The sequence below is a fragment of the Taudactylus pleione genome, unplaced genomic scaffold (assembly GCF_031769625.1).
Source record: "Taudactylus pleione unplaced genomic scaffold, aTauple2 ptg000678l, whole genome shotgun sequence".
Classification (NCBI taxonomy): Eukaryota; Metazoa; Chordata; class Amphibia; order Anura; family Myobatrachidae; genus Taudactylus; species Taudactylus pleione.
The window spans coordinates 981622-1005422 of record NW_028285080.1 but is presented as its reverse complement, the minus strand read 5'-3'; the positions used below and the strand labels follow the sequence as shown (position 1 = coordinate 1005422).

The window sequence follows — 23801 nt, the reverse complement described above, 5'->3', positions numbered from 1 at the left end:
ATATGAACAGGAAGTTCCAACTGCATGTGTGCGCTTGGGTGTTATGGGCTTAGCGTTATACAGTATGCATTGGTAGAATTTATCAGTACTTGTTTCTTATATCTACTGGGACTTGGAGTGTCCTAAACTCTCTCCCTTGTAGTACATTGACACACTATTTACCCTAGGTCAGCAAAAAGTTTCTATGTAGTTTTATGTGCATTAATAGTACCCATAGCAATTTAAAAAATTGCATCCTTCGAAATTTGTTCCCTTTAATTGGGTGGGAATCTTAGCGTTTTACCTCTACTGTAGGCTGCAGGGTGCTGACTGCGAGCAAATGTCAAGGTGGAAATAACAATGTAATTAAGGAATTACTGTAACTCTTGGGCACAAGTTGGCTAGATGAATATATTTTGTATACCAATGTACCTGATATCTGTCTCTCTATATTAGGATCCAATAGTTGTAAAAGTGAGAGTGAATAGTCCAAAAAAGGTATAGAGGTAGGAAAAAGTTTTTACAGTTTTCTTGACTTTTTATTATTGCATATTTGTCACACTAAAAAGTCTCTGAGTAAACAAAAAATACAGTTTTTAAATGATCATTTTATTTATTGAAAAAAAAGGTTATCCAATAAACTGACTCTGTGCAAAATAGCAGTTTCCCTAATATTTACTCATTTAAGTAATTTGTGTTGAGTGATGCTGTATCTGGAGGTCTGTGTGGCATGTGTGGGCAATGTGTACGTAGGATGAGCATGTGAGTGTGTGGGAACAATTGTGGACCTTTTTGGATTTTATAAAAACATTTATCTTTGGAGAATTTTAGATTGCACATTGGAAAGGGAGAAAAAAAATTACCAAATTAAGAGGTGGTGCGCGTGTTGAACGGTTTTAATTTATTACTAATGGTAATCTCTTGTCCTCGTTATTATCCATGGAAACAACTTGCATTTAGCTGTACATTTTCAGTGTCTTTACAGATGTTTAAAGTCAGAGAATATTGCTGATTTGCATAAATTGAAAACTGCCTGGAGTAAAGGAGCATCTATGAAAATATAACAGAGTAGGCACTCTAATCTACCTTGTTTTGCAGAACAGTGCAGGAATCTCAATGTGCAGAGTGATTATTTTAAAGAGACAAAGGGATGCATGTAGAAGGTGTATGCCAAGCTCCTAAGTAGTATTTTAGATGTGCGGCTTGGTTTTCCTGCAAAACAAACACACCCGAACTAAGGGATTCCTAGTCAAATCGAGTCCCAGCTTGGATCATTTTATGGGGTTCCAAATCAAATTGAGTCCTGGCTCTGATTGTTATACTTGGAAAACCAAAAGCAGAGTCCTGACTCGGGTCTGCTGTAAATTTGGAACTCGGATTTAAAAACTGAATCTTGGTTTTGGATTGAATGTAAACATGACTAAGTTACATGGTTTTAGGTGCAAATTTTATCAAGTCTAATCCAAAACTGAAACTGTATCCGAACCAAAATACTTGTGGGTGAATTTGCCAAAACCAAAATCATAACATTTGAGGGTGGTTTTGCTAAAACCAAAACATGGGGGTCCACGCACACTTCTACTAATTAGTACTCAGCATTGAAGGAATGCCCAGGAATCTCCAAACTTTTTTTATTGGATAGTACAGCTTTCTTGGTCTGCAAGTCATGTAATTGTAAAACTGGGTGCATTTCTGCAAGGGTGGACATGTCACATCACGAATGATTATTTACCATGTGGCTTTAATAAATTAGTCTTATCATAATGTAGATTGTAATAGTACTTCTCACAGAGGGTTTATTATGCATCTAAACAATAACACATGTTTTTTGTATATTATTACACAAAAAATTGTACAGTACTACAGAATTATCCTGTGAAAAAAGTAAAATGTTTCAATGAATGAGGGGAGCAGCTTGATGTGTGTAAGCAAGGGGTGTGCAACTGCTGCTGCTGCCTATGGTGAAAGTCAAGGAGAAAACATGATCTTACAGCTTGGGAGACACCCCGCTACATTAAATGTCCCTTCCCCTTTCTCACTGACTATAAACAAGACTCATTTGTGCAGAAAGCAGTGGTTGGATAAGTACAAAATAAAGAAGTTAAGTGTGCAGTGAAGTGTTGGGGAGGGGTCTTTTAATTTAAGCATTGAGGTAGGGAACTTTCATGTAAATGGGGGGAAAGGAGAACTTAATGTAAGTGTATGTGTGTGAGGGGGTAATGTAAGTGTAAGGGAGGTAGGTAGCTCTTAATGCACTTTATTCATTTATTTATTCATTTCATTGGAGGGTGAAAATTATGCTAACTCCTTATATGATGGTTGGGATCCTTTCATTTATTGATGTAGTAATTAATTGGTTGATAGGGACTATTTAATAACAGGGTTATAATGGGACCTAATTATTTAATGGAGGGGTGTATTGGGGGCTATTGATTAAAAGTGGGGCTGCATTTCGAGAGAAGAATAACTATAATTCTTAAATATGAATACTAATTTTAATGTTTGAGAGTAAATATTCATAATTACCAATTTTGAATTAATGAAAATGTACAGTAAGGTCAGGTTGGAAAGAAATAAATTTATTAAATGTGATTACTATTATTTATAGCTGGAATTCTTTGGGGGAGGGGGGCTACAGGTCTAATTATGTGTGAATTACATTTTTTTTAATGTTGGAGCTAGTTGTAGGGTGGGAGGCCTAGTTATTAAATGTGTGCTATCTTGATTTTTATATCAAGGATGGTTATGGGTAGATAGACCTACAGTGTCCACTTATTACTAACTATATTTTCTGCAAATTTGGTTCCAACAAGAACAGACAGGAGAGAGCACGACAGCCTACTTAGTGTACCGATTCTGAAGGGTCAGTCACGATTTTGGGTGCCACTCAGTCAAAAATTTATGCCAACATTAGGGACAGTCAGGAGGTAAGTCCTGCACTGCACTGCACTGCACTGCACTGCATATGACTCTCCCAATAAGATTTTGCTGGGAGGAATTTCTAATACAAACTTATTTAATACTTATTTTATATTTATTGTATATTGTTATGTTGGGGACACGCTATATGTCATCCAACACTTGAATCTTTGAGTTTTGTGTAGTATTACTTTTTATTTTTTGCATGTAGTGACAAATAAAAGTTATGTATTAATAAATCAGAAAGATTTAAAGAGTGCCCCCAAAAAGGAGTTTTCTTTCCTATCTTGCTTTACAAGAGAGTCTTTTGTCTACAATTTATGACTTATTATTCCCGGGGAGCACCACCAACCACTTTATGAGTTTGGAGGGACATTCCCTTAACAATGTAACTAATGTTGGTTCAGATTTATATTTTTGCCCTTTAATAATTTATCATGTGCAAAGTCCCCCATGTAAGTCTTACAATGCCAAGAACTATCTCATTATTCTCCCATTGCTCTTTTTATTTTCAGAGATCCATTTCAAGAGAACATGATAAGTAAGCAATCTGAATTTTCACCCCCAAAAGATAGTACCTGAGTGTTTCTAATACCAACTTAATTGCCAATGCTTCTTTTTAAATAATGGCACAGTTTCTCTAATGTGCAATACATTTAATTTTCTACTTAAATAAACAATAGGATGTTCTTCACCATCTCTGTTCCGAAACTGATCCTCACCTTGTGAAAGTTCTCACCTGCTTTTAATTTATAGGTCATGGCCAAATTTCTAATACCTCAATTTTATTAAGTTGGGGCTTCTTTGCTTGTGGTGTATCCAAGATGCTTCACCTCTTCCATTCCTAAGCAACACTTTTTTGTGTTGCCTGCCAACCCTTCCTCAGAGATGGAGTCCAACACCACTTGTACCCTGGGTAAATGAGACTGCCATTGAGGGCTATAGATGACCACATAATTGAGATAAGCAGCAGCATACTGTCTATGGGGCTTTCAAATTCTATCCATCATTCTCTGAAAGAAAGCAGGTGCCCCATGTCCCAAACAGGATAAAAAAATGGTGGCTCTGGGGTCTATATAACAGCTATATTACCAGCCAATATGTCTAGCATCCTGGGATACAAATTGTTACTGCAGGCCAAGCAGTTATCTCCAACTGGTGATTGGTAATACCATAAAGATATTTTTGCATTAATGCTTTCTTTTGAAAGACTATAAACCAGAGGTTCCCAAACTCATTCATCAAGGCATCCCAATAGCCCAGGTTTTAAGGATACCCATGCTTTACCACAGGTAGCTTAATTAGTTCCTCAGACAATTTGCTTGAACCACCTGTGCTCAACCATGGATATCTCTAAAACCTGAACTGTTGGGTTGCCTTGAGGACTGTGTTTGGGAACCTCTGCTATAAGCACTGATCATAACTGGTCAATGGAGACAAGCTAAATACATCTGGAACATGAATTTTTTTTATCCTTTTTGGGACAGTTCACCTAGAGTATACATATTAATAGGTTTATAGCTGTATTTCTTCTGGTGGATTTGATTATATTGTATGTTTGAAAATGATATTCACATATATATTCTATTTCATTAAATGATTTTAAATAATTTTTCAATACATAGTTTTAATATGTGCTCTTTTTAAAGTACATATCCATGGAAGCTGCACTCAGGACAGGTTGAAGATGTTTTCCTTTTGAAGTTCCACACTTCCAGAATTGCTGAAAATTTCAGAAGACTAATCTGATCTTATTATTGAACAAGCCCAAAGGATAGATCCTCTGCGTGACACCTCACAATCCCAACCACATGTAGTAATTTTTGGCTCTCTGAACTACACCCATAAAGATGCCATCTGGGTAGCATCCAGAAAAAAACAGAACTTGCTTTAGAATAATACTAAACTCCTAACTTTTCAAGATTACTCGGTCGAAGTGACTAAAGTTCGCAAGGAGTTTTACCAATAAGCTCCTGTCTAGTGAACATGACTGTCATTGGTATTTTGTTGTAGGCCTATATAACAGCATTAGAGATTCTTCTTCTTCTACTCTAGACTCATGTTACACTGCTGGCTAATGCAGATCTACTTCCAATGTGGTTCTTTCATAGACTCTGCAAATTACACAACTTCTTCTTATTTGATGCTTTCCAATGTTCTTCTTTGTGTTTTTCTATTGAATATATTGTGTTGCATTTGTCGTTATTTTTCCTTTCTCCTTTTGATTTATTCTCTTTAATTGTTGGCAGTGATATTTTTGCAGTTATAATTTTGCCATTTGGAGCCGGGTAAGGTTTAAAAGTGACTGATGCTAATACTATCGACTAATGTCCACTGGTGAGTCAAAATTACCTGGTTGTCAAATGTATATATTTTGTGTGTGGTTTCCACAGCTGATAGTTATCCACACCTTTGTTTACACTGTTATGGTAAATATATGTGTTAATTATATATTATATTATATATTATTATATATTATATTATATATTCCCATGTTCCTTTCATTTTTATCCCATTTTTATCCTACTCTTTTCATATATTCCTTTTACGTTCTTCATATCATGTATTGCACTCAAATTTCTAAAAAATATTTGCCCCATTTCCCAGTTTTACTGATGCCACAAATTAAGATTGGTTCACTGAATGTTGGAAGGATACACTCACCAATTAAAAGATAAATAATTCTAATGTACCTTAATAAGATGGAGGCATAATATATATATATATATATATATATATTTATTTATTTATAGATATAGATAACACATTTATTAGAGTCTGAAATGACAAAACTTAGGCCCGTATTCAATTTGGAGCGAAAAGCCGTTTTCGCGTGTTTCGGTTTTACTCCGTATTCAGTTTGAAAGACTTTCTGCCTAGGCGGAAAATCAATGCAATGTAATAGGTGAAAAAGCTTCGCCTATGAATAGGAGGTGGAAAAAAGTGCAGAATTGGTGTTTTGGGGTGCAACATTGCGGGAACCCCCGTGCAGCCTTCAGACAGTCGTGTCAAAAAAATTGAAAAAACACTTAAGGACACCCAAAAAAATCTATTTGAATTTGGGGCAAAAAAAAAATGTTGGGGGACAAAGAAAAAAACTAGCAAACTTGACTCTGGGGGTCCCCAAGAATGCCCCAGGTGTTTTTTTCATTGCAGGTGCTTGCTGCAGGTGGATTTTTCCCGATTTTTCCAACTTCACTTTAGCAAATGTAAAATATGCTGACCCCATTTTCAAGTACCCAAAATTTGCTGGGATAAGTTATTTTCTGCAAAAAACCCCCCAGAATACTATTCTTCACCACTTATACAAAAACGCTATTTAGCAGCTATTGAGCCCGTTTAAAAACACCAATTACCTTCATCAAGCCAAATTGGGGGGTACCATAGTGAACCCACATGTCAGAGCATCTTTTTGGGGGTATCAGGCTGATTTCCCCAAATCTGACAGGACTTTCCGCTTGTTTAAGTTTCACCGGGTGCTGTTTTTGCATCCTTTCAAATTGAATACGGCGAAAAGCGGGCGCATGCACGGAAAGTGATTTCTCCAAAAACACGTGATGTAGGCGGAATGTCCGGCAGGCGAAAAGTCTGGGACTTTTTTGCTCAAATTGAATACAGGCCTTAATATGCTTTCTTGGTCAGTAGATGCCTCTGCCCCATATACTTTGAAATCGCAAAGTGTTATCTTAGTCTAAAAACAATTAAATCTTCAAATACATAATTCTGCTGGCCATTTTCTGATTGTAGAAATTAGTGTTGATGATACTCTGTATGTGTTCTTTAATGTCAATGCCCTAAATGTTTATGATTAAACCTTTATAATTTCACTTCATACCAGGTTGAATCCTCATCCTTCATCCTCTCTAATAATATGTGGTGACTTTAACTTTATTTCTTCCGCAGATTTAGACAGACCAAATGTAAGAAACCAATACAGTTTCCCCCCGAAATATAGTGTCCCCTATCTCTCGTGTCAACTTAATCTTATGAATATTTGGCAAGCCTGATATCCCAGATTCTCTCTTTTCTAGAGTCATCTCTACAGAGATCGAACCCATTTCCATATCTGACCAATCCCTTGTGTGGGCTACCCTAGCCACTTCAATAGATTCAGGTACACACAAACAATGGAGATATCCTTCTTTCCTGGCCTACTCTCTTAGGTTTAAAAGTAAAATTGAAACCTTCTGGGAAAAATAAAAACATGATAAATTCTCCAATGAAACAGAAGATCCCCTTTTATTTTGGCAGGCCTCTAAGTCTGTAATACGTGGCAATATAATGTCATATATGGTCTATACTCACAAGAAATTCTCAAAATTGTACAAAACTGCCCAACATGACCTAACAAAAACCTATGAAACTTTTAAAGATTCCCCTATACCGACACATACATCTGATTACCTTTTGAAAAAAAACTAATTTTGACAAAATCCTTACTCACATGGGAGACCAATATTCTTTTAACTGAGAATACTAATTTCATAGATTCAGTAATAAAACTATCGGTCTTCTCTCCAATTTACTTTGTGGATCCCTCCCTTTCATGGTTATTAAACACTTATGCCGCCCAGATGGTACAATTACATTAAATAGTCCCCAAATTTTTTAAACATTTTCTTCCTTCTATGAGACTCTCTATTCATAGAAGCCCTTTTACTTTAACAGCCAAGTGTCATTTTGGTCAGACCTTCCTTTTCCCCAATTATCTGATTCTTTAGCAACCACCTTGCTAGCTCCGATCTCCACTGCAGAAGTGACATCCTTGAAATCTGGAAAAGCCCTTGGCTCTGACTGCCTCAAGACCTAATACTATACATTTTTCGAATCCAATATATCTGCTACTTTGACTGAGGTTAAAAAATAAAACAGTACCTTTCCATTTTAACTTTGCAATTATTAACTTGGTACCAAAGCTGGGTAGAAATGCGAAACTCCCAAGCTCTTATAGATCAATTTCAGTTTTCAATATTGACTACAAACTTCTGATCAAAATCTAAGCTGAACGCTTAAAAATTTTGTTACCTTCCATAAAACATAAGGACCAAATGGGCTTTATATGCAAATTCACTCCATAATGAACATCCGCAAGGTTTTAACAGCAATCCATTGGGTAAACTCCCTGAGACATAGGAGCTCAAACGTTCGGATAGAGATCAAAGTAGCTCTATTTGCTGATGTTATGATGTTATTGGTATCTGACCCATCATATTTCATGGGTTACCACATCAATATTGAATAATTTGAATTACTTACACTTAGTGGTTTCAATCAATCTTTTCACCTATGATTCCCCCTTTCCTCCTTCATACAGTACATGTTACCTCAAAAATACAATTTTGGGGGATTTTCATTACAAACCAAATAAATTAATTGTACTCTGCAATTTCCCTCCAACCATTAAAAAGGTTCTCCACTTATTGGATTTGTGGAAATCCCTACCTCTCTCTTTTTTAGGGAGGGTAGTGGTGGTAAAGAATATGACTTTTCCTAAATTATCTTATGCCATAGAGATGTTACCCATATCCCTTACCAAGGTTGATATTGCATTATGCTCGCAATTTTTTCCAAATTTATATGGCAGGGGAGGAAGCCAAGGACAGCCTTGCATAAATTACAAATAAAAACCTCTGAAGGAGGTCTGGGTGTTCCAAATTTAGCTGCATTCTCCTAGGCAATTTTCTTTAGCTATATTTCAGATTGGTTCTTAAACAGGGATATCTATATGTGTACAGTACCTTGCTAGATATGGCTTACTCTCCCACTGCTTTTCTACATACCCCCCGTGCTTCTAGTCCCATCTCTATCTTGGCTAACCCTGTCTTTGCAAATACATACTGAGCCTGGATCTCTATTAATAGTAAATTGGACACTTTTGTAGCTCCTCTTATAACACCTTTTGGGGCAACCCTTCTTTTCACCCAGCCCTAGACAACACCTGGGGCCAAATGTAATAGGGTGAGAGTTTATAAAATGTGAGCAAAAATGCTCACATTTTTAAACCCAGCCAATGTAATAAGTCACAGAACATGCAAACGTGCATGTTTTTCAGACTCAAGAAACTCTCAAGATTTAAACTCTCATCCAGGTGTTTCCTGTATTGAAAATACAACTCGATCAATGCATTAGTGTGAGAGTTTTACTTCTAAACTCTCACATTTTCTAAACAATCACCCTATTACATTTGGCCCCTGGTTCTTGACTTTGAGAGAAAGGGGCATCATGAAAATCAATATATCTTTGATTCAGGGGTCAGTATACAAACATTTACTGTTCTTCAATCTGTTTTTGATTTGCCCCACAGCAAATTTTTTATGAACCTACAAGCTCTGCATTTCTCTAATTTGATACTGTTCTTGATACTTATATAAAGATATTTTTCATGTAGAGGTGGAGAAGCTTTGGGATACAACTAATTCATGATAAACTATGGATATATGCTGTGTCTCAACCCCTTAGATATACTACATCACTTTGTTTCCATAGTAAAATATTTGCATAATAGCACTCTTTAAAGAAGTTCAATTTAAATCAGTAAATAAGGCTTATATATTGCAATTGCAATGCAAACACATGGTACAAGAAGAAACAGGTCAATGTTCCAAGTGTCACTGTCACTCTGCCTCCTTTAATCACAACTTCTGGGAGTGCTTGAAAATTAGACAATTCTGGTATAAAATTAGTTAATTCATTAACTTATTGATTTCTATTAATATACACCTAGACCACCTAGCACTCCTTTGTGTTATCTTTACAAACTGGGATCTAGGTCACACTGAAAAATGATTTTTCTTATTATCGTGACTGCTACAGTTGTGAAGAAGGCCATATTACAAAATGGGCTTCTAAAGCCTCTCATTTACTTAGCCATGTTAAAAGTTGATTATTGAAATTATTATATTTTGTTCGGAGATTCACACTACCTGATGTGGATAAAGGCTTAACATTTAGTAAAATAAGTTTAGTTACTTCATACAACAACTAGACAAACTAGTTTGCCAAGGCACTTTAAATTGTCAACATCAGTTACAAGATACTACACATGAGAAATGTCACAGTATTTGTGTGCTGCATAAAAAAAGCAGGTGTCATTTTCCCTATAAGTGAAAAACATTGCTATGGCACCCCTTGCACCATTGCATGGTTTGTCCAAGTGGAAATGTGTAACCTTTAAGTTGGAAGGCTCCAACTCCTATCTAAGGTCCATTGTTTCCAGATTCATATGTTCCAACATAGGGGTATATTTACTAAGTGGTGGGTTTTTAGAAGTGGGTTTTTACCAACCAATCAGATACTACTTATCATTTCTCTAGCACCTTCTAGTAGATAATAGCTAGAATCTGATTGATTGCTATGGGCAACAACTCCAGTTCTAAAAACCTGCACTTTAGTAAATATATCCCATAGTATGATCTGCACCATAATAGGATTCCTCTGCCACAAGGGTTCCAAATGCATCTATCCATACATTAGCCCAGACATTATAAGCTACACTAGATGTTGAGATATAAATTTTGCAAATAATATAATTCTTTCCTTATGGTGGTTTACATTGAAAAAAAATATTAAGACAACAGAAGGAAGTAGATGCAAATATCAAAGCAGCAATGTCCATTTTGCTGGGCAAAAACACTAATGAGTACTGTGCATGCTTTTAAAACACAGATCAAATTAATTTTTCATACACTTCATATTAGTCATTACTATACAATATTTTTTAATATAGGTACTGTTTTTAACATAGGTACACAAAAATTATCATTTCAATTTATACATTTTAATGCAATTTCCATTCAAGTTCTTCACTTTATAAATTCCACTTACTGCTTATAGACTGATTTTACGTAAAAACAGTAATTCCTCAAATTACCATAATACTGTACATCATATGTGATGTCAACCTATACTCAAGTACAAAACTGCAGGTTTGAATATTATTCAAATGTGTATATACCTTAAACCTAAAATGCTGTTTTATGAGCATTACAGGATTGATTAGGAGCAAAAATATTTATTGGCTGTGCTGCAGCTACAGTCTTACAATACAGGAAAATATTTATTACATGGCACACTTCCTCTGTGAATATGTACTCTTGATTCACACAAAAAAATATAAAAAATATATATAGTGTACTGTAGCATGCAATAATATAAGAGCCTCCCTCCCTGCTTGTCACTCAGATGGGAGTAAAAGGTGAATCTTCTCCTGGGGTTAAGTAAGGATCACCACCATTTGCAATGGTTCTCTTCCTACCAATTATAGTAAATGTACAGTATATGCTGATCATCCTTAATATATGTGTATTCTCCAGATACAATCATGTAGAAAACTCAACTACATAAAAAGGAAAGAAAAATGTATAGTGCAATTCAATTTGGATAAATAAACACATTTTAATATACTGTACTTAAGGCCTGATTCAGAGATGTACACTATCTCGATGGTTAGCTCACATATCCGATGGTGGGTGTACTGCAAATGCGTAGTATGTGTTTTGCGCATGTGCAGCCCTCCATCTGCGACTTTACTCGTAGAGCCCCCCAGCCTCAGCCTGATTGACAGGCTGTGGTATTTGGGAGGCAGAGTGGGGTGTTCTTGGGCAGCATTCCTGGAATCGGGGGTGTGACGCCCCTGTTTTCCAAGACGGACGAGGCCAGGGTCTGCATCTGTGGACACAGACTTCCTGGTCTCGCAAGCTGCCATGGCACGGTCAGGCTGAGGTGAGCTTCAGCTACCGCAGCCTGGATGAGGGGACAACAATCATGACTGATGGAATTGCACAACTGTTTGTGTGCGGCTCTGTAATTCCATCCAACTCTGAATCAGGCCCTTAGTGCACTCACAATGGATGAAACTTCAGCTCTCCTCTACATAGGTTTAACCTACCAGCGTTTTATTAAAGGAAGAGCACATCAGGATAAGGGACAATGTCCCAGACACTCAGAATCCTTATATGTATCTTTCTCCATGGTGGTAAACAGCAGCCAAGTATACTATAGGAGTCTCTCAGTTCCACTAATCCGCTTAGCCAGCATTTTTTTGAATCTTTGCTTCTTCTGGTATTCATACCAAGTTCATCTGAAAGTGAGGCTTGGAATGCATACTGCATAAATTTGTATTCCACCTCCTGGAAATTGAAATAAAAGAGAGTCTTAAAGCACAAAGTCCTTTCCTCTCCAAGATTCTTTATGTATGCGTTTCAAAATACCAAACCTGTTTTAACATAACATTAACAGAAACATAACTGTTATACATACAATAGAAAAACATACATAAAGCAGAAATGCACAATAATATTATGTTACAAAACATTATGTTAAATAACATTTTAACTCAAACATGTGTTTAGACCTCTAGGAATTAAGGTCTTTAAATTATGAACCCACTTAATTCTTGCAGATATCTGATTTTATAAATCTCTATTAAGGTCAACGAATGCAGCTTACAGACTAAAATAATTTTCACTCCACTCAGCTAAAAACATATCATTATTGTCAAAAAATACTTTTCCCAGCTCATACAGCTGGTCAATAATATGATTTTTATTTTGGTGTTTTATAGAAGGGTATCAGTGACTGCCTCCTACATTGGCACACTGATATATTGAAATACTACTGTACTGTACATGTTACTGTAAAAATATGTCTCTAAATTATTTAATTAAAACTTTTGTCATCAAATGACAAGCAATACACTGCATAGAGAATTTTAACAAAAAGGTGGTCTTATCCAGGGTCAAGTACTCCTTAAAAATTCACCACTCGCAGGACACTGTTGTGTGGTATGAATGACTACAATGGTTTTATTTGAGACTTTGGTCCATTAATAACTGGTTTTAAAAATCATGATTTTATTATATGTTTTTAATGCTAACACAAGCATGTTAATAAACAGTTATTGGAACCCATTGGTTCCAATGACTCCATAACCACTTGCATTTGCAATTGGCAGTATTTGCAGTGTTGCTGCATTATTTGGATGTTACCTGCTGTATTTACTTCCCATGTATTTAATTAAACAAATGGAAATGTAGGTTACCAACACATGTCACATGCATTTAACATGTGGTATGCATGCCATTTTCCTATTGAAATTGAGCAATCACCCTACCAGTGACCAATCACTTTCACTAAAATTAAAAAAATAAAATGCATTGTTGTATTTTATAGAAATAAAAGTAGTCCTTTAACAAATGTCTGTAATTACAGTTTTCATGCATGTCTTTAGAGGAACCTTTCCTTAACATTAGTTTACAGGTCCTTCATCGATTTATTATAATTTGGTGAACTTTAAAGTAAAGTGCTCTTATGCTATCTAGTATTATGGTCAGCATATCATTGAAAATGTGTGAAAAGGTGAATTATTAAAAATTATTTCTAAAAAATCTTGGATCCGTGCGTAGCAATTCAAAGGTGCTAATGAAGCATGGTGCATTAGTGATTTGCATAGAAATGTTTATAACTGATGAAAATATGGACATTTCAAACCTGAACGAGTCTTGTTGAGTTGAAATTTCTTTAGCTGGTTAGAAAAAAAAGCTCCTCTTTTGAGTATATTGGGCTGCAGTGACACTACTAAGTAAATCCCTCCAAGACATGAAAACTCTTCTTGTAGATCGAAAATAGTTAATTGCTTGAATAGTTTGCATTATATAATAATTTCTTTTAACTAGGTTAGCATCAGGCTTTGCATATGTATTCCCCCCCCCAAAAAAAATAATCTACTGTCTCATTTATAAAATTAGAAATATACTTACATGGGTAGGATTTCTGTCATACTGCCATACAAGTTACTTTTCATTAATATTATTATGATCTTTCCAGGCTCTAATGCTGAAAGCAATCTGAGACCATTATATTTCCTTCATACTTCATGGGTGTGTGAGATTTATTTATTTTAGTTTTCATTTTATCTTTTGACATCATTCAACAAAACCCTTCCAATACTTTCTTGCATGATTCAGATGATCTTTCTCATACTTGCATCAACTGTGCTTTGGAGATATTTTCCCATTTACATTAATTATTGTTTCATGTATTCCTTATTGAAGCAAATACTTACATCAGATAATATCAATGATACACCTCATGAAATGACCCATGTGATAGGTCTAGAAACACCTAAGACACATGTTCTCAAACTCAGTCCTCAGGACCCCAAACAGTGCATGTTTTCCAGGTCTCCTCACAGAATCAGTGAAATAATTAGCTCCACCTGTGGATCTTTTAAAATGTGTAAGTGAGTAATGACTACACCTGGAAACTGTGACCTGTGTGGGGTCCTGAGGACTGAGTATGAGAACCACTGACCTAAGGTGACCATGACATACCAGGAAGTGTCAAGCAGACACAAAGAAGCAGCGAGCATAGACCCACTGAGCAGCTGTGCTGTTCCACACTGCAGCAAGAGATTACAGCCCAAGGGTCTTTAACCAACAGGACATACAGTGGTTGTTTGCAGGACAAGCTACAAGCCACTAGCCGGAGACTGTCTATAGGAATGACAGTGTAACAGCATCTCAAAGCAACAGCGCTTTAAGTGACCAGAACATTACAATGACCACAGAAAGACTGTTATAATAGAATAACATTTTCTAACCTGCTGCACTGACTGTGTCTGCACTTATATGTGGCTGGAGACTGCATGCCTTAACAGTTGTTGCAATACGATGAACTCACACTACCTTTACTTATAAAGGCTTGTTGGCTACCACTAACCCAACCATGGACTGCTCTATATGTGATAGTTTGCTCAAATGCATTAATCAGTCTTGATATATATAAATATTTTTTCTATGATTGATATGTGGTTTTTATAACCTGGTATGTACACATTAACTGTATGTTGTTTATGTTGCATGCACTCTTTACAATGATTTTTCTTTTTATTGGTTTTTAATTTGATATAATTAAATCTATTAATCTTAATCCAGTGCTCCTTTCCTTTTTGTGGTTGTTCATCATTCAAGAAAACACTTCCAATACTTTCTGGGATCATTCAGATGATCTTTGTCAAATTTGCACCAACTTTGCTTTGGAGAATAATGGTTCCCATTAATATTTTTCCATTTACATTAATCAATGTTTCATGTATTCCTTACGGTGGCAAATACTGACATCAGATAATGCAAAATAAATTTTGTAGAGTTTATGCAAAAAAAATCTGAATGACTATGGACAGAAGGAGATCAATGTCATTAGCAATAGTTGTGTGTCCTCATAAATCTCTTTTGAATAACCATCACCTTTCACCTGAAACATACTATACTATAGGCTTTGATTGTGATAATCCCTCAAATGCTACACCTTTCATGACATGTAATTTGCAGTTTTATGTATTGTAAAAGCTAATATAGGAGATTATTTGAGAAAAATCTACTTTGCTAGTTTAGAATTAGCTTTTGAAATGCTGAAGAAAAACAATGTGTTCTTTTGTCTTGAAGTGTGGGTTTACTAAGTTGTTTGTCTTTGTAAAGAATATTCATTATTTTCTTGTTCTGTAAAAGCCTTACTTGCAATATGAAAAAGAGAAAATAGATTAGATATTGTCTGAAGTAAAATCTATTCTTGATGCAGTATATTAAGATAAAAAAATTGGCACAGGATTTATTGACATTACCCATACAAATGTCATTAATTATTTGTCTATTTGTAATTAAAAAGACAATCAGAATAAATCATTTCCCAGGTAAATTATGAAACACTGATTTAAATACATTTATACCATTCCTGACAAATTCTCATTTATGAGAAATGCCTAAGTAGATTTATGTTGGAATCTTGAAAGTAATTTGCTAGTATTCAGCCAGAAGTAAAAAAAAACACAATATAATACCAAAAAGAAAATTATGCAAACAAATGTTCAAAATAAGATGAAGTTAAATAAAATAAGCACCTACTGAGAATACACACAAGGGTGGCTTTGACCCATGAACCATTAATATTTCCAACTTGTTTGGGGGTAAATGGATCACTTTGAGTGAATAAACACATAAAAAAAGATGGATCTAATATTGACTAACTGATACTTGTATTATATTTTTAGATTAAATGTTTTTTAATTTTGGCTTTTAATTATATGATTATCATAATTTTAGACCTAAAAGTAATAAACATTTATTAACCTTAATGATAAAGTGAAATGATCTTTCAATTCATTATCGACATACTCTATATTTTTAAAAATTAGATCTTTTAATAAGATGTGTATGTCTATAAACTATTTATCATAATGCTTTCTATTTGTTTGCCAAAAGGTCATCCTTACCAAATAGTTTTAGTTACCTATTTAGAACTGTCAGTTAATTTTTCTAATGTAATATTTCATCAGTACACCAAATGGAAGTTACTGAAATTAAGGGCCGTATTCATTTACCAGCGATATATTATCGCACCTGCTATTATCGCTGATTTTCTGTAGAAATTATAGCATCGGCGATAATTTCATGTAAAAATTGAGAAAACTTTTCTCCATTGTTAAAAATGGGGAAAAATGTGCAAAATCCCTATTTTTGGGTAAAAATGTGGGGATTTCTTTCAGAACCCTTTGGACAGCCCCCCTAATGATACTTTAGTGAACTTTTTTTCGTAAGTTGTGTACTTTGGCAAAAAACAACCACAGAAATTTCAGTCTAAATTTTTTTTTTCTGTGAAAAATGCATTTAATGTAGTGGGTCTGGTATTTCGGGGCTGTCCAAAGGGATCTGAAAGAAATCCCCATATGTTTACCAAAGAATAGGGATTTTTCAAATATTTTTTCACATGCCCTAGGCTGGAAAAAAGTTTTCTCCAGGTTTTAGGCGAAAAACTGAAGTTTTTTCACCATCATTGGCAAAATTGTCCATCAAATTGGCCAATCGCAGCCAATATCGCCCATGACATTGGCCAATCTGATGGACAATTTCACCAATGATGGCAAAATCGGCTGATTTCGCCTCTAATTGAATTTCCCCTAAGCGTGCATATAAGGATAATGAGCAAAAAACCTGATGTTTCTTAAAAAATGTATATCTCAGGTGAATAATTTGGAGCATTATGCAAGAAAGTAGGGGGTTGGAATTCCACAAGGACACTTAGGAAAATTTGTATATACAGTACAGGGAGATGTAAACTGTAGGCCAACTGTATGAAATATAATGCACATCTGGGGCCAAATATAATAGGGTGAGAGTTTATGTGAGAGTTTAAAAGTAAACTCTCACATTGGTAGAGCTTTATCTTCAAAATGGCAAACCATCTGGATGATAATTTAAATTGTGAGAGTTTTTTTTTCTAAAAACATGCAAGTGTGCATATTCTCAGACTCTATTACATTGACCGAGTTTAAAAAGTGTGAGAAAACTCTCACATTTTCTAAACTCTCTCCCTATTACATTTGGCCCCTGGTTTTAAATGTCTATGTCAGTGATGCCCCCTAGAGCCAGTGAAATATAACAATGCTATTTGGAGATACTGCAGAAAGAAAGTGTATTATACAAAAGTGTACAGAGCTGCTTGTTTTGTGATTCTATAATTATATATCAGACTATTAATTAATTTTGATATATAGAGAATTACACACATACAGTTTACTGCTCCTATCTGGGACTATTTAATTGATATGTATATATATATATATGTATATATATATATATATATGTATGTTTTTTGTGTATGTATGATACTATTAAGAAACCTGTTAATTTAAATGATATAAATCAAAGTTATATTTTAATCTAAACAAAATAAAAACAAGAGTGTCCCGAGCAGAGTTATAATATCCCTCTTTAAATAGTATTGTAAGAAAGTACAATGGAAAATTGAGACGACAATCACAACATAGAAAAATCCACAAAATAATGACAAATGGTTTAGCAGAATACATTATACTATACATTCTAACTAAAATGTTTGACCAAACTATATGGCATGATGGTTAAGGGAACATGAATGTTGGCTGCTAATCAATATGTGGACTCATTGTATATAGTAATATATACTAATATAGTCTGTATATAGTTATGTACAGTATTCTAAAATTAAACAAGGAGCTCTGAATGTAAGAAACAATACTACAGAAGACATTAGTGCTATCATCTTATTACGCTGCCCTTAACGTAATTATTTTTTTTTTATACAAATTAATCTCATTATCTCCAGCCTTGATTATGCTTTTTCATTTCGGCAGCCAGACATAATCTACCTGTGTACTGTAACTCAGTTCTCCCAAACATTTCATTATGGTACATCTCTGTTCCTTAACATGCGACTAGACCTTTGCCAACACATGAATATTTTTTTAAACATTCCTATAGCTTAGTAGAATGTAGAATTCTTAAGAGAAAGCACCCTCACTTCACTTGTCTCATTTACTGTACATTGCTGTATTATAACAAATAATTGTTTATCTTATTTCTCTACATTACAAGACTGCAGAATATGTTGGCTCTTTATAAATTAGTTGATAATAATAATACTACAATGTAGGTTTTTCAACATAACCCTCAGGGGTCTATTCAGCAACAGTGACGATGTTGCCCAGAATATTATCGGGCAACATCGTCATGATATTTTATCAATTAAGATAAAATATGTAAGCTATTCAGCAACATTTTCAGCAGGGACAGTGGTTGCGGTAACATGCTGTCCCTACATTGTCACAGAGGGATTGTTTTCAGGATTACGAAAACAATCCCTTCTGTTTGTTCCCTGCTCAGTCACGCGCTGGGGAACAGTCTCCATCCTGGCTTCCCGTAAGTACAGCTCCAGCCTCTCAAAATTGATTGATATGTGTATACAGGCTTTATACTAGCCTGTTTACATGTATATTTATGTGCTTTTATATTTAACATTTATATATAAATGTTAAATATAATTGCACATAAATATACATATATACAGGCTAGTATAAAGCCTGTATACACATATCAATAAATTTCGGGGGGTTTAAAAGCCTCTAGAGTGACTTACCTGCCGCTGATCACTGGGAAGCAGGGGCGGAGACTGGGCGGGCTTACCAGATGCTGCAGGGACTTATGGGAAATATTCCCTCTTGTCTGCAGTTTTCAGGAAATATAAGTATTTTCTTCATGTAACGCCATTCTCAAATGGCGTTACATAAAGGAAATATTTATCGAGTGATTTAACACTTTTTGCTTTGCTGTATAGCAAAAAGTGTTAAAGCACTGTAGAGATCAACGGCTGATCCCTACAGTGTGGTATTCAGCGAGATGGGAATCAATGGAAAAGAAAATTGCGTTATCTTTTCCATTATCCCATTGCTGAATAGGGGAGCTGCATAAAAAATACGGAAATCATAGTTTCCATATTTTTTATGTAAAAAAAATCAATGCTGAATAGACCCCTCAGTAATATATAAAACTAGATGGCTAAAAAGAAGAAATATGGTATTTCTTAATGCCTAACATTAAGGGACTAATTCTGAGTTGGGAGCAAAGCAAAAAAAAATAGTGACCAACTTTACACCTGTACAAATCATGCTGCACTGCATGTGTTACGAAATAAAAATGTGCAGAAATAAATAGATTTGTACAAACTCACATCTAAATTACAATGTAAAAATAAAGCTATCCAGCATTTTTGGGCTGTGTGCAAAGCAGCCAGTATTTACCCTGCATGAAAATAAAAAGTATTTGCACCCCTTGCATTTACATCATGGTTTGACCAGGCACAGCATTACTTGCTTTTTTGCTTTGCTCCCAACTCTTAACTTAACACACCCAAAATGTTATGTTTTGACTTGAAGAAGCTGTCATCGTTAAAACTCATAGCCTCTGTTTCTGGAGAACACTGCTCTGCTGTCTGAGTTGCTATAGCTGTTGGATAGCTCCTTGCATTTCCTTGTGCTTAGCTCAGTCCTACTGCTACTCTGATGATCTAGCATGTGGACCTTGCTGTCTCTGACAATTTATTGCTCTAGTGAGCCTACCTGAGTCTGCCTTGTGTCAGCTATTAGACTCTGATCTTAACTCCATACTGTTATGCAACCAGTTCATACAAGACAAAATTTAAGGAAACATTCAGTGGAAGTAACTTACTTGAAGATATGCTTACACTTCCTCAATCTGTCAGAATGTACGACTATATACTTTTTACAACAAAGACAGTAAAAGTAAATATAAAGTTAAAGTTTTAAATAAAATAATGAGATTTCTAGACAATAAACAGTATATTTCCATAATCAAATCATATTTTCATGGTAGAGGCTTGATTTTTCAGGATAGGAAAAGAACAGGGTTCAGCCACTAAAGGTGTCATTAGGTGTCATCAACAAATACAGTGCAGTGGATATACCGCTATACCTCCCAGCGCTAATTAAGGTTATTAATAAGAAGGTAACAACTGCAGCAAGTGACGGAAGCTTGGTGAGAGGTTCACAAACATAAACTAAAAATTAAATAATTGGATCCAGGAGAACCTGGGTCTCACTGCGCTGATTTACCCAATATATCACTATAGTAGTGTATAAAACTTGTTTCCTATTAAGACATACACAAGACTCGCAAAATATATATACAGTCAGGTGCATAAATATTGGGACATTGACAGAATTTTCATATTTTGACCTCTATTCACCACCACAATGGCTTTGAAATGAAACAAACAAGATGTGCTTTAACTGCAGACTTTCAGATTTAATTTGAGGGTAATTACATTCAAATCAGGTGAACGGTGTAGGAATTACAACGGTTTCTATATGTGCCTCCCACTTTTTAAGGGGCCAAAAGTAATGGGACAAACTAAACAATCCTAAATCTAACTTTCACTTTTTAATACTTTGTTGCAAATCCTTTGCAGGCAATTACAGCCTGAAGTCTGGAACGCATAGACATGACCAGATGCTGGGTTTCATCCCTGGTGAAGCTCTGCCAGGCCTCTACTGCAAATGTCTTCAGTTCCTGCTTGTTCTTGGGGCATTTTCCCTTAAGTTTTGTCTTCATCAAGAGAAATGCATGCTCAATCGAAACCAACACTAGAGATAATCCGCGATACTATAATAATCTACCTCCTAATGAGAAGATAGCACTTAACAATCTACGTACTAATGAGAATCTGGTTATAAGACCGGCGGACAAAGGGGGAGCAGTTGTAGTACAAAACAGGAGAGACTACAACCAGGAAATCCTAAGTCAACTTACAGATGTGAACACGTACACCAAGATTAGTTATAACTCTATGAAAGAGGTCAAGAACAAAGTGGACACTGTGCTACAACAAGCACTCCTAACACTCCGAAGCTGACAGTTCAATATCCAATATGCCCTATAATATACACCATGCCAAAAATTCATAAGTCCCTTACCAAGCCTCCGGGCAGGCCAATTGTCTCCGCCAGAGGATCCCTCCTCCAACCACTTGCCATCTTCATTGATTATCATCTTCAACCCCTTGTCAGTAAGATACCAAGTTATATCAAGGACACCGGTGCATTCATTGAAAAATTAAAAGGAGTCAGTATCGAGGGGGATACACTGATGGCCACTATGGATGTATCCTCTTTGTATACTATCATTCCACATGAGGAAGGATTATCAGCAATAGAGGAAGCCCTTACCTCAATCTTAATGGAACCAGAACAAATTAGACTCCTGATTGAACTTGCTGGATTGGTTCTTGAGAATAACCACTTTAAGTATAAAGAATCATACTACTTTCAATGCTCCGGGACTGCCATGGGGTCGAATCTGGCACCGGCCTACACGAGCCTCTATATGGCTAAGTATGAGGAAACCTATATCAAACCACTCTTTGGTGCACAGCTACTACTCTTTTTTAGGTTTATAGATGACATTTTCCTCCTTTGGAAAGGTACGGAAGAAACATTCATCGACATGATTGCACAACTTAATTCTCTAGACCATCCTGTAAGGTTTACCTACAACATCCACAGTGAATATATTAACTTCCTTGACATCACGATCTTCAGAGGTGGCAACAAACTGGGCACCACTTTATACAGAAAGGATACTGATCGTAACCTGTTCTTGCAAGCTACAAGCCACCATCCCCCTTCACTAAAGGACAGTCTTCCCATTTCACAGTATCTCAGGGTCTTACGTAACAACTCGGACACAAGCAGACAAGAAATCCAATTAGTGGAAATGACCACACGGCTCAAGGAAAGTGGATACTCACACTCATTGCTTCAGACCTGCTTGATAAAGGCAAGAGACAAATACCACAATCCTCTACCCAAACCGGCTGAGGAGGGCCGGGTCATTTATGTCAGTCACTATACCAACAGGTCTAAATTGCCCCAGAGATCTGTCCGGCATCATTGGCCTATTGTCCAATCTGATTCCACCTTACCATTTAAGAACACCAAAGCACCAATGATGGCATACAAACGAGGACCCAACCTTAGACAATTACTGCTTAGACCAACATTAAATCCTGAGTCCTCAGACTCCATCATTAAGGTCATGCAAAGTTGTCCAGGTAGCTATCAATGCGTGGGGTGTGTGACTTGTAGCTCCATGATTCCGGGCAACACCTTTGCACATCCTCATACTGGCAAGCCAATGAAGATCAAATGGAGGTTACATTGCAAAATGGACCATGTCATTTACATCCTTATGTGTCCTTGTGGCCTATACTACGTCGGCCTTACCTCCAGAAATTTCAGGGAAAGGATGGTGAATCACAGAGCATCCATTAGGGCGGCCCTGAATAGTGGAGAATCAGACATACCTGTTGCCCGACACTTTCTACAGAGGGGACACCAAGTGGCCACTCTGAAATGTTAATTAATCGACTGGTTACCCCCTTGAACGATGGGGAGATAGACTCGCCTTACTCAAGAGATGCGAGAGCAGATGGATTCATAGGCTTGATACCGTAGCTCCACGTGGGCTCAATGAGAACTATCCACTGAGTTTCTTCCTCTAAAGAGACATTATACTGCCATTTTTCAGTACTTGTTTCCCCAATAATTGCTCAACATAGTTCATATTTAATATATAAAATTGCCCCTGTTGGTTACTTGCTTTGGTAGTCATGTATAGAGTACCCTCAGGCCCCATAGTCCCAGGTCCTTCCTCATACTCATATGTTCCCAATAGCTGGTTTATGTATTATTTTCTATTTTTTATTTTTAATTTTTAATTTTTTATTTGTATTTTAATTTTTTATTTTTTTTTATTTTTATTAGCTATTCTATTTATTTATGATCTATGATTGCCTGCATTGCCTGATATCGCATACCATGACATATGGACCCTCATGTATCACCATGTATGCTGTTTTGACATCATTGTCCCCTTTATATACATGATTGTTTTACCACAGCTTCTATCTTAATACGATCTTAATAGCTGCCAGTTATCTCGGCCATTCCACCTTCAAGATGGCCAACAGCACTGGACATTCTGCCCCACTTCCTGTTACACTATTAGCCCCATTTCCTGCTGTGCCATGCTGCTTTAGATTTGTATTCCTGCAGCTACATATAAGTTCATATACAAGTCCTTAGAACCTAGCAAACACCACTATTGGGCACACAGGCACTTGTAATACAGTGCACTATATCGCACACGCACACTTCCGGTTTTCCGGCAGTGCTGACGCACTTCCGGTTGCGGGGTATATAAACCCTGGAGTCTGACACAGCACTTGCACCAGATGATCCTTTGACAGACCAGCACACAGGTAGGACACAGCTATGGCTTGCCTTTAGACATTTTTTACATAGACTCACCACGCTGTCACTCATGATTGAAGGGCCTGTTAGACTTTGCATGCTGATGTTGTTTATATGTACTCCCTTGCAGTTACTATGATTTCTAGAAACCCAATGACTTGACAAAGGTCCATGTTGGACCGAAACGTTGGCTGGCAAATTACATTGGTATTTAAAGCTGATTAATGTTGCTGAAAATCTGGAGAGTGCTTTTTTCTTTTCATTA

General features: G+C 36.1%; 1 protein-coding gene across 1 annotated transcript in view; it reads right to left on the bottom strand.

Annotated features, from left to right (window-relative positions):
* Window positions 1–23801, bottom strand: part of KHDRBS2 (KH RNA binding domain containing, signal transduction associated 2) — a 554229-nt gene that overhangs the window by 1103 nt on the left and 529325 nt on the right. Inside the window, exon 14 of the transcript XR_015872448.1 lies at window positions 11786–12026. The gene's annotated coding sequence lies outside the window, so the exon portion shown is untranslated. The remainder of the gene's footprint in view (window positions 1–11785; window positions 12027–23801) is intronic.